A 13,177-nucleotide genomic window follows, 5' to 3' on the forward strand; every position below is an offset into this window, starting at 1 on the left:
TTGGAGGCAAGGGAGAGGGGGAAGTAGATTGCTCCAAGGATTCTTGTTTATTCAATTATATAAGATCAGTAATACAGGTAAACGTAATCAGTATATATGTATATCATATTCATAGAGTGAACGACAAAAGCAACATGATCATCAATCATACATTTGAAAAAAATCTAATGCCCTTGCATGATAAAAAAAAAAAACACTCAACAAACTAGGAATACAAGAGAACTTCCTCAAACTGGTAATAGACATCTATGGAAAACCCATAATGAACATCATACTCATTGGTGAAACACTATGGTCACTAGTTGCCTGAAAGCTGGCCCTGGGATCATTTAGAGCAGGGGAAATATTGGCTTAGTGTGTGAGAGTTAGATAAGGAGATGGTTGAGTGTATAGACTCAGTATTGTTTGGTTTACATATTAAACTCGTGCTCAATTGGCAAATTGTTATTATCTTTAGGAATTAGCCAGCCCTTGGAGGGATATTCTCTCTCTGGGTCTGTAAGGCCCCCAAATGCCAGAGCATCAAGAATACAGAAAATAGGGACTTCCCTGGTGGTGCAGTGGTTAAGAATCTGCCTGCCAATGCAGGGGACACAGGTTCAAGCCCTGGTCCAGGAAAATCCCACATGCTGTGGAACAATATGCCACAACTACTGAGCCTGCATGCCACAACTACTGAAGCCCACGTGCCTAGAACCCATGCTCCGCAACAAGAAAAGCCACAGCAATGCAAAGCCTGTGCACTGCAACGAACAGTAGCCCCCGCTCGCCGCCAACTAGAGAAAGCCGGCATGCAGCAACGAAGACCCAATGAAGGCAAAAATAAATAAATAAATAATACAGATAATAAGAAAATATAAGTAATATAATATTTGCCCTGTGATGAATGGATGCCAAATAGACAAACAGAATCTAAGAAAATACAGTTAGAACAACTTCACACCTACTAGGATGCTATAATCAAAAAGTGAAAAATAGGGACTTCCCTGCTGGCACAGTGGATAAGACTCCGCGATCCCAATGCAGGGGGCCCGGGTTCAATCCCTGGTAAGGGAACTAGGTCCCACATGCATGCCACAACTAAGAGTTTGCATGCCACAGCTAGGGAGCCAGGGTGCCACAACTAAGGAGCCTGCCTGCTGCAACTAAGACCCAGCACAACCAAATAAATAAATATCTTTTTAAAAAGTGAAAAAATGATGTCATAGTAAGTGTTGGAAAAGATGTAGAGAAGTGGGAACCTTCACACATTTGCTGATGGGAATATAAAATGGCACAGTTGCTGTGAAAAAGAGTTTGGCAGTTCGTCAAAAAGTGAAACATTGAGTTACCATATGATCTGGAGTGGAGTTAATTGAAAACAGGGATGTAAACAGACACTTGTATGCCAATGTTCCCTGCAGCATTATTCACGTATCCAAAAAGTGTAAATAATCCACATGCCCATCAAGAGATGAATGAATAAGCAAAGTGTGGTATATCCATACAACAGAATGTTTTTCAGCCATAAAAAGGGATGAAGCACTGATATATGCTACATCATGAATGAACCTTTAAAACTATATGCTAAGTGAAAGAAGCCAGACACAGAAGACCACGTGTTGTATGATTCCATTTATATGAAATGACCAGAATAAGCAAATCCATAGAAACAGAAAGTATACTAGTAGTTTCCAGGGGTCGGGGAAGGGACAAATAGAGAATGCCTGCTTAATCAGTATGAAGTTTCTTTTTAGGGTGATGAGAACATTCTGGAACTAGATAGTAGTGATGGCTCTACAACACTGTGAATTTACTAAATGGAACTGAACTATATATTTTGAAATGGTTGAAATGGTGAATTTCATGCTATCTGTATTTTACTACAACAACAAAAAAAGCAGCACCAAAAAATAGTCCATCTTCTGCTGGGTACTTTAGGTCTGAATGTGATAGCTACAACTTTAGGAGTTACTAAAAGGGCAGAATGAGATAATATATGTAAAAGCTCCAGTCACAATAACAGGCACCCAATACATAGTAGCAATTATTATTCTGAAATAAATGAATATTAATATGTAGATATTTGGGTTTATGACACAATAGAATAACTGTCTCTCTACTAGCAGCCATTGTATTACCCACTATCATGAACTTGAAGTAAAAATGCCACTTTAATTTATAATTGTCATTGATGAAGCAGTAGAAATGACTAATTAATTAATTAATTTTTGGCTGTGTTGGGTCTTTGTTGCTGCGCCACAGGCTTTCTCTACTTGTGGCGAGCAGGGGCTACTCTTCGTTTTGGTGCGCGGGCTCCTCATCGCGGTGGTTTCTCTTGTTGCAGAGCACAGACTCTAGGCACACGGGCTTCAGTAGTTGTGGCACACGGGCTTAGTTGCTCCGCGACATGTGTGATCTTCCTGGACCAGGGCTCAAACCTGTGTCGCCTGAATTGGCAGGCGGATTCTTAACCACTGTGCCACCAGGGAAGTCCCTGAATCTTACCTCTTAAGTGCAAACCTTTTGGGTGATAAAATAGGCAGTATGACTAAAGCACTTCTGATGTATACCAAAGTGGGATGGTTGTCTTGAGGAGAAGCATATGTGTGATTATTTGAGTTGCCAGCTAAACTAGACAATTTTTCTTGGAATGCCATTTTTTCATGAAAGAGTAACTGACAAACCACATTTATTTAGATTTGGCATTTGACAGAAATTTTTTAAAAAATGAGTGAAACGAACCTGTTACTTCAAGGAAAACCACAAGAATTTTAAGTGAAAATTAGAATGTTGGAAAACTAGTATCAGCCACTGCAAGCTTGTCAGCTTCCAGATACTTAAAAGATCTTTTCTGACTAGAAAAGTGCACAGGTAAGGCACATGCCCACCTTAGGACTTTTGTACTGCCTGCACCCTCTACCTGAATGCTCTTCCCTCATATCTACTTGCCTCATTCCCTTATCTCCTTTAAATTTTCATTCACATGTCACCTTCTAAATGAGATCTACCCTGACCACCATTTTAAAATAGTAATCCATCCTTCAGGACTCTTGGTCCTTCTTTTCATCCTCTATTATTTCTTCCTCTCTCCACCTCCCTATAGGACTTATCACCTTCTAGCATTCTACATAATTTACTTGTTTTATTTTTTGTTTATTCTCTGTCTCAATCCACTAAAATGTAAGCTCCTTGAACAGAAATCCCTGTTTTTGTTCAGCTATAACCCCAACGTCTAAAACAATGCCTAGCTCATTGTATACAGTCCAGACATACTCATTAACATTAACAACTGTTTGTAATAATAATATTTCATGTTAGCATAGTCATAAAACGTTAAGATTATACATCAAGTTACTATGGGTCATTAGTCTGGTTGTGTTATATATTCTTTAATGTTTGAATTTTTATCAAACACCTGGGTTATTTTAAAAATCAGAATATATATATTCTGAAGTATACACATACTTCTATGCCACAATAAGACTTTGTATCTTTATTAAGTCCTGTTCACATTCTGCCTTGCTTTATAATATAGTATGTACATACTTGTCTTCCTCAGTAGATTTCTAGCTCCTCAAGGGCAAGATAATATCATGTTCTCCTAGGCACCTGACCAACTGAGTGCGTGACTGGCCATGCCTCAAAGTCTAACCATTTTCAAAACTAGAGTAAATTCATTAAAAAACTGGCTTTTGGCATTCAGAGGTACAAACTTTGTGAATTATTAAGTAAATAATATCCTTTAACTAAGTACTGAGACTTAATAAACAAGATCCTTGCCAGCTTTCGTGTTTCTGTAGAGAAGTCAAAAAGAATTACAAGAGGTCGTTTCTGGCTGTCTTTTTACTTTAAAATATATAAATTGAAGCTTTTTATAATTTTATTTAAAAACTAAAGTTTTTGTGATATCAATATTTAATATTAATATTAAGTTAGTAGTTCCTTTCTGAACATTCTCCCAATTCAGAGTTTGAGTTCTGGTTTTTGGTTCAAGTGACAAACTGCCGGTATTAGACTCTTTCCTCTTCCTCCAAGCTCACTGAATTCCTTAGTTTCCAAACACCCAAAATAGTTTTCTATCGAAAGAAAGAGAGAGAGAGAGAGATTATTTTAGATTCAGAAGAATCTGAAATTGGGTCAGGCTGAAATTTAGACTTAACAGAAGTAATGTTTATGAGCAGTATTTAACTTGCTGTTTTTCCCTGGAAAGCAGTGTAAGGTGGAAAAAAGAGCACAGGTTTAAAAAAATAATGTTTAAAAACAGTTCGTAATAACATGGAAAAGTGCTGTATGTTTTAATGGTAAGCGAAAAGAGCTGAATAAAAAATTGTTTGTAAAGTAATCACAACTCTGTCAAACAAACACATGAAAAACTACATTTAGAAGGAAAGATACCAAGAAATACAGATCAAAATGTCAACAATGGTCACCTTTAGATAACAAAAATTATTTATTTATTTATTTTTACAGTAGGTCCTTTTGGGTTATCTATTTTATTTTATTTTATTTTTATTTTTTATTTTTTTTAACATCTTTATTGGGGTATAATTGCTTTACAATGGTGTGTTAGTTTCTGCTTTATAACAAAGTGAATCAGTCATACATAAACGTATGTTCCCCTATGTCTTCCCTCGGGTTATCTATTTTAAATAAAGAAGTGTGTACATGTCAGTCCCAAACTCCCAATCTATCCTTCCCCCACATCCATCCCACCTGGTAACCATAAGTTCATTCTCTTAAGTCTGTGAGTCTGTTTCTGTTTTGTAAATAAGGTCATTCGTAACTTTATTTTGTTTTTTTAAGATTCCACATATAAGTGATATCTTACGATATTTGTCTGATTTACTTTACTTAGTATGATAATTTCCAGGTCCACCCATGTTGCTGAAAATGGCATTATTTCATTCTTTTTAATGGCTGAGTAATATTCCACTGCATATATATATATATATATATATATATATATATATATATATCTCACATCTTCTTTATCCATTCATCTGTTGCTGGACATTTAGGTTGCTTCCATGCCTTGCCTATTGTAAACAGTGCTTCAATGAACATTGGGGTGTATGTATCCTTTCGAACCATGTCTTTCTATGGATATATGCCCAGGAGTGGGATTGCTGGATCATATGGTAGCTCTATTTTTAGTTCTTTTGTGGAACCTCCATACTGTTCTCCATAGAGGCTGTACCAATTTACATTCCCACCAACAGTGTAGGAGGGTTCCCTTTTCTCCACACCCTCTCCAGAATTTATTTTTTGTAGATTTTTTGATGATGGTCATTCTGTGTGGTGTGAGGTGATATCTCATGTAGTTTTGATCTGCATTTCTCTAATAATTAGCGACGTTGAGCATCTTTTCTTGTGCCTCTTGGCCACCTGTATGTTTTTGGAGAAACATCTATTTAGGTCTTCTGCCCATTTTTTAATTGGGTTGTTTGTTTTTATGGTATTGAGCTGAATGAGCTGTTCATAAATTTTGGAGACTAATCCCTTGTTGGTCACATCATTTGCAAATATTTTCTCCCACTTTGTGGGTTGTCTTTTCATTTTGTTTGTGGTTTCCTTTGCTGTGCAAAAGCTTTTGAGTTTAATTAGTCCCATAGGTAACGAAATTTTGAGTGATTCTTTTTTCTTACTGCTTTTCGGCAGTTTACAATGATTTACAATCTATATATATTTTATTTTATAATTGGAAAAAATAGTAACTTTCAAAAGAATGGAAGGAATAAAAAGAAGCAAAGAGAGAAAAATGTGAATTTTGAATTCATGCTTATCTAAGTTCAAATCATCTGAAAACTGAGACATGTTAGACAAGCCAAAGAGTATGACTTTTATTACCCACTGGGTTTCAGGTGCCTTAAATACATCAGTTCTGCCACTATCTCCAAGCAAGAGGAACCATGCCTTAGAGCAGCAGTCCCCAAGTTTTTGGCACAAGGGACTGGTTTCATGGAAGACAATTTTTCCACAGATGGGGGTGGAGGATGGGGGGGTGGGGTGGGGAATTGTTCCGGCGGTAATTCCAGCGATGGGGAGCGGCTGATGAAGCTTTGATTGCTCGCCCACTGCTCGCCTCCTGTTGTGTGGCCCGGTTCCTAACAAGCCGCGGACCTGTACTGATCTGCGGCCCAGGGGTTGGGGACCCCTGCCTTAGAGGGCTCTATGTGTAATATGATCACAAAAATCATACTGAAAACACAGGAGTATCTTTCTCACTCTCTAACTGGCTCTCAGCACTAACCTGGTGCCACCCTTCACCCTAAACAGCTGTTCCTGTCACTAACATTGTTCAGGTCCCAGGAAAATTCTTCTCCACATCTTTTGCCCTACAAAAGGCAGCTATATGCAAATGCTGTAAAGTTCTGGGATTTGCTGGGAGCAACATCAAATATAAATACTGCTTCAGAGTATGGAGAGGATTTGAGTGGCAAAATACTTAGGTAAGAAAAAAGACAACTTGTCAAATCTTATGTTTCAAAAAGCATGAATGCCATAGATTCCTGTATAGCAGAGACTCATTCCACAATAGAGCCAGGCATTCATTTTCTTGCTTCTGTTCCTATTCCAATGTGTGGTTCCAACTTAATTACGAATTAGCCTGGTATTTGCAACAGTTGTGTATGGTGACTGTGGTGAATAGTTCTAAAATGGCCTACTGTGATCCCCACCTCCTTGTATATATGCCTTTGTGTAATAATCTCCCTTTGCATGTGGGCTCAGCCTGGCAGATTGTTTCTAATAAGTAGAGCACAGGAAAAGTGATGGGGTGTCACTTCCATGATTGGCTTTTAAAAGAGTGTGACTTCCACTTTGCTAGCAGACTCTCTCTATTGCCTTCTTGGCTCACATGCTTTGATGAAACAGGCTGCTTTTTCGAGAGGCTCAAGTGGCAAAGAACTGAGAGAGGCGATGACCAATAGCCAGCGAGAAACGAAGGCCCTCAGTCCAACAACCTGCAAAGAACTGAATCCTGTCAACAACCACTGAATGAACTTGGAAGCACATTTTTTCCCAGTCATATTTTCAGATGGGATCACAGACCTTGGCTGACCTTGACTGCAGCCTTGGCAGAGACCAGGAAGCAGAGGACCCAGCTAAGTCATGACCAGATTCCTAACCCACAAAAATTGTGATAATAAATATTGTTTTTTAAAACCACTAAGACATGGATAATTTGTTATACAAAATACATGATTAATACAGTGGCTGAGAAACATTTTGCAATTTCAAGCATTATATATTACTCTTTAAATGTATGTATATTTAAACATAAAATACACTTTTTCATAAAAAATATGATTAACAATGTTGAACACCTTTTCATGTGCTTTTTGGCCGTCTGTGCATATCCTTTGGAGAATGTCTATTCAAGTCTTTTGCCCATCTTTTAATTGGATTATTGTCTTTTTGTTGTCTATCTTTAAGTTCTTTATATATTCTGGGTACTAGACCCTTATCAGATATATAATTTGCAAATATTTTTTTCCCATTCTGTGGATTGTCTTTTCATTTTCTTCATAGTGTCCTTTGATGCATGAAAGTTTTTAATTTTGATGAAGTATGATTTCTCTATTTTTTCTTTCTTGCTTGTACTTTTGGTGTCATCTAAGAAGCTGTTGTCAAATCCCAGTCATGAAGATATACCTGTATGTTTTACTCTAGGGGTTTTAACATTTAAACTTTTATATTTAGATCTTTAATCCATTTTGAGTTAATTTTTGAACATGGTATGAAGTAAGGATCCAACTTTATTCTTTTGCATGTGGAAACCCAGTTGTTCCACCACTATTTATTTGTTGAAGAGACCATCCTTTGGCCATTGAATGGTCTTGGCATTCATTGCTTTTTTTCTCTTCAATTATTTTATTGTGGTAAAATACACATAACATAAAATTAACTATTTTAACCATTTTAAGTGTACAGTTCAGTAACACTAAGTACATACACATTGTTGTGTAACCATCACCACATCTCTAACACCATTAATTCACAGAGTCGAAGTTCTGGTCCACAAACCCTTCCCTGTAAGAGGTTCAATGCTTGCAAAAGAATTTGTAATAAATCAGGCCTCCCAGGATGGCTAGCTCCAGAAAAAAAAAAAAAAAAAAAAAGAATCCATTTTATTTTACAGAATCCATTTTACCTTACAAAACTGAAACTCTATATCCATTAAGTAATGACTCCATTCCTCCCTCCCCCTAGCCCCTGGTAATCACCATTCTACTTTCTATCCCTACGAATGTGACTACTCTAGGTACCTCAGGTAAGTGAAATCCTACAGTACAGTTGACCCCTAAACAACATGGGTTTAAACTGAATGGGTCCACTTATACTCAGATTTTTTTCAATAGTAAATACTACAGTGCTACAGAATCCTTGGCTGACTGACTCTGTGGATGCAGAACTGTGGTTATGCAGGGCTGACTATGAGTTACACGTGCAGATTTTCAAAAGCGCGGGGATGGGTGCCCTAACTCCCTCATTGTTCTGGGGTCAACTGTATTTGTCTTTTTGTGCTTGGCTTATTTCACTCAGTATAATGTCCTCAAGTTTCATCCATATTGTAGCATGTGTCAGAATTTCCTACTTTTTTAAGGAGTAATAGTTCATTATGTCCATACACCACATTTTGCTTATCCATTTATCTGTTGATGGACATTTGGGCTGCGTCCACCTTTTAGTGGTTGTGCATAATGCTGCTATGATGTAGGTACACAGCATGTGCTGCTTTTTGTTAGAGAGAAAAACTTTTCCCAGAAGCCCCCCATAGCAGATTTTCCCTCACATCTCATTGCCAAGAATTATCTCACATGTTCATGCTTAAACCAAGAGAAATGGGCCACAGTGTTTGATTTAGGGTTCCATTGTAAAAGAAAGATGTGAGTATAAGTCAGTAAGTTACACTTTCTGCTGTCAAGACTAGTGAAGTCTACCTGCACAAGTTAGGGTGAACATCAGATTTATATAGGATTTCTGTTTTGAGACCTTGAGGCTAGTGAATATTTCCTCATATTCCTGGCATCCTTGGTCATCATCTTTCTTGTGTGTTCTCACATGTACTTCCTTTCTTATGACCCAACCTCCTGCTACCTTTCTCCATTCAAAATCTTTCCATTGTTTCTCTGATGCTCTAATTCACTACCTCTGGATTCTCCTCACAGAACTTTTGCCTCACCTTCTGGTCTTAACAAATGCTGACACTTCTCTGAAGATTCTGCCCCCCTGCAACTTTCTTGAAAGTATGTCCTTTAGTCTTTTTGGTCTCATTTATTCATGAACACCGGGTCCAGAGGTGAGTTCAGCTCTCTCCTTATTCTTCTATGTTACATCTAAACAAGTAACCCTCTGTTTTTATGTAAAAATCCCGTTCCTTGAAAAATTTCATGATATTTACATATATTGTTCTCCACCCTCCCTCATTTCTGTCACCTTTTGGCTTCCTGGTTACTAGCTCAGATGCCCATCCACCTGGCTCGTAATCTTATCCATGCCCATGGTTTCAACTCTCACCTAAAGCTAGTGAGTCCCAAAGCAATATACTCAGCTCAAATCTTCCTCTTAAGCTCCATATCTAATTGCCTCCTGGGCATAGTCCTCTGATGGTGTTTAAGCATTCCTAACTCAACATGTGGAAAAGTGAAAAAACAGAAACCTGGGAGTCTCCTTTGATTTCTTCCCTCCTTCGCCCCTCCTCTTAGTTCTATTGTCCTAATATCTTTGAACAGTTTTTTGCTCTTCCCTTATTACTATTTATTTCAGGTCTCCCATTTTTTAAAACCTGAATTATGAAAACAATCTCCTAACTGTTCTTTCCAGCCCAAGCCATTCTCCATAATCCTGCAAGCAGCAGCCTAAAATGCAATTTAATTATGTCATTCCCTAAATGGTTTCCTTTATAACCAGATTAAAGTTCAACACTCTTATCATAGTATACAAGTACCACTCCCCAACTCTCATGTTCCAGGTATAATAAATTTCTGGGTTATCCTAAACAGGTCGAATCTCCCTCTTCTGAAGCTAGTTAATTATATTTGTCATTTAAGTTATCTTAGGACTTCCTCCTTCAGGATCCCTCAATTTGAGAATAACTGACACTCCTTGTTCTCTTAATACCCTGTTCTTCCCTCTATCATAATGTTTATCACACTGTGAGCCGTAAGTTACTTCTCTGAATTCTTTTCATATTTCCATGAATTAGCACAGTGCTGGGTGTTCAGTAAATATTAGCTGTGAATAGATTTTGTGCTGCATTTCAAGGCTAAGGTTTACTTTGTAGCACTTGCTGAAGTGTGGTTATGAAAGGAAAAGGAAGATGGAATAATATTGCATGTAGGGGGGAAACTGAGTCCGCTGAAGTTGCTTTCAGAATTGTGGGAATTCAGTACATGTTTGTAGGCTGAGGCAAAGGGGGCAGTGGAAAGACTGAGCTTGAGGATGTAGGAGAGGGGATAGAAATAAGTTCACTTGGAAAGGAGAAAACGTTTTCACCAAGTTTTCCTTAAAATAATTTTAATAATTTCCACAAGGTATTCATCTCATCAAGGCTGAGTTCAATTTATCTCAAAATAACGTTCCTGATCAGTCATACATGGTACATGTTTACTTATTAAACAGGACCTTCATCTTTCTCTGGGTTCTGGAGGGAGATGAATAAGAAGTATACTCAGTAAAAGTTAAGAATTAAAAGTTTACTAGCAAAAACCTGGAGCTGTGTCACAATCAATGCTACTAGAATGACTTCTATGTTTTCAAAGTACACACCTGGGATATGATGAATTTTGGAAAGGACTTGACGCTTAAGATGAATGTTTTAAATATATATACGCACTAAGCAGTGAATTGCTGTTTTTCATGGTTTTTAAATGTGGCATTCTATTAGTCAAATATTCTGGTTTTAATAGTTATTTAATTATACAATCTGATTTATTAATTAAAATAATAGGGACTTCCCTGGTGGTCCAGTGGTTAAGACTCTGCACTCCCAATGCAGGGGGCCCGGGTTCGATCCCTGGTCAGGGAACTAGATCCCGCATGCCACAGTGAAAAGATCCCGCACGTGGCAATGAAGATCCCGTGTACCGCAACTAAAACCCGGGGCAGCCAAATAAATAAATAAATATTAAAAAAAATAAAGCACGGGTGTTAAAAATAGCTTATGTATGAATGAGAAAGGAGTTTTCAGGGCCTCCGTCATCACCATGAACTCCCACAAGCACTGATGGAGAACTAATTACTCTGTACAAAGTACGGTGCTTAGAGCTGAGCAGGACACAGATGTTTAAGATGTAGCTCCTGTCTTTTAGAAAGTATATTCACTACTAAAGAGTTCCAGTTAAACAAATGCATAAGTGATTATTGAAAGTTGATGTTGAAGACAGTTTCTAAATACTTAGAATGCTATCTGGTTCAAATATAGTAGCATATTGTTCACTAATTGTATGATTGACATTATTTAGGTACTTTCTAAAAATAGGGTTATGGTTTATTTTTAAAACTTTCAACACCCTGACTAAAATTTTACCTTCAAAAAATATTTTATGTGCCAAGCCCTGTTCTAAATACTTTATGGTGGCTTTTATTACCATCCTATTGTAGAGTTGAGGAAACTGAAACACAGAGAGAAGAGTAATTTGCCCAAGTGTAGAGCTGTGACCCTTACACAGGTATTCCACTGCAAAGGTCTTTTAATTTTTAATTAAAAATTTTTTTGACTAGGTAAGGCATTCACATGGTTTAAAAATAAAAGTGTGTATAATAAAAAAAGTTGATGTTACACATATTTTACTTTCTGTTTTCCATTCTGTTAAAGCTCTCTTATCTTCTTTTCACTCCCTTTTAATTCTTTTTTAATTATCAAAACTGTATGTGCTTCAAAAAGATTATAGTGCCTAGGTAGAGTGCTTTGTCCCTAGCAGCACTTATCATGTATTTGTTGAACTGAAATGAACATCTTGTCCAGTTTTGACTCTGTGTGGTTGGCAATTGGCTGAATTGCAAAGTCAAAGACACATTTAGAGGAGAGAATTTTGCTGAGCACTGCAGCTGCAAGAATCTCTTTTAAAAACCTAAAGTCTGTTACATAAATTATGTACTCTTTAGACTCTTTCCCACATTCATTTATACAATTGATCATTGAAACCACTTTAGAAATATGTGTATCAAATATTTAGCATATTTTAAAGCTTCCTTAATAACAACCCTAATAAGTGGATCCAATTACGTGTTTATTTACTACAAACACCTATGAATAACAGATAACCTAATTATAGTTTATTACTACCTCTGAATCATTCCGATGAAAATGTTTTCTCTCACAGACAGTGCTTTGGTGTATGAGTATCGAAAGCAGCAGATTGTTTTCCATGATCGTAGGTTTTAAATATTTACCTGCTTGTGCTGCATAATTTAGCACACTGGAGTTGGAAAGCAGTTTGTATGGTAGCTGATGCCATGCCAATGTTAGAGAATATAATTTCCCTGTGTGACTTCTACGTGAAGTTGTAAAAATGGAAAGTATTCTACTGTTTTACTAACCAATTAAAATTTGTTTTTGCTGTAAATCCATAGACTACCAATGTTTGTGGTATACATACAGTTTTATTTTGTATAATACCAGGTAGTCTATTTAAAGAATCAAAGCATTGTTTCTCTCGTCCTGTTAATGTATGATATTAAAAATAAAATAGGGCTTCCCTGGTGGTGCAGTGGTCGAGCGTCCGCCTGCCGATGCAGGGGACACGGCTTTGTGCCCCCGTCCGGGAAGATCCCACATGCTGCGGAGCGGCTGGGCCCGTGAGCCATGGCCGCTGAGCCTGAGCGTCCAGAGCCTGTGCTCCGCATCGGGAGAGGCCACAACAGTGAGAGGCCCGCGTACTGCAAAAAAACCAAAAAACCAAAAAACAAAAAAACATTCATTCTTGTAATCCGAGTCTTCATGAAAGTAACAAGAAAGCATCCAGACATCTTGTTAAATGCATGTTATCTGCCCTAAGAAATCAAAACAGAGTTCTGTATTTTAAAATGTGGAACCACTGGCTATCCAATCAGGCAAGAAAACAATTATTTCGTTTGCTCACTCTAAAAAATGTTACATCTTGCTATATCCTTTGTATGATAGGTTATTTGGTGGCCCTACTGCATAACAGAAAATAAATAGTTGCAGTTACCTGTTTTTGTGAGAATAATA

General features: G+C 37.4%; 1 non-coding gene across 1 annotated transcript; it reads left to right on the top strand.

Annotated features, from left to right (window-relative positions):
• The first annotated feature begins 10,938 nt into the window (after window positions 1-10,938).
• TRNAG-CCC (transfer RNA glycine (anticodon CCC)) lies at window positions 10,939-11,011 on the top strand. Its single transcript has one exon. It is a non-coding gene; the product is annotated as a tRNA-Gly (tRNA).
• Window positions 11,012-13,177: the final 2,166 nt, after the last annotated feature.

This window comes from Pseudorca crassidens, chromosome 2, assembly GCF_039906515.1.
Source record: "Pseudorca crassidens isolate mPseCra1 chromosome 2, mPseCra1.hap1, whole genome shotgun sequence".
Lineage (NCBI taxonomy): Eukaryota > Metazoa > Chordata > Mammalia > Artiodactyla > Delphinidae > Pseudorca > Pseudorca crassidens.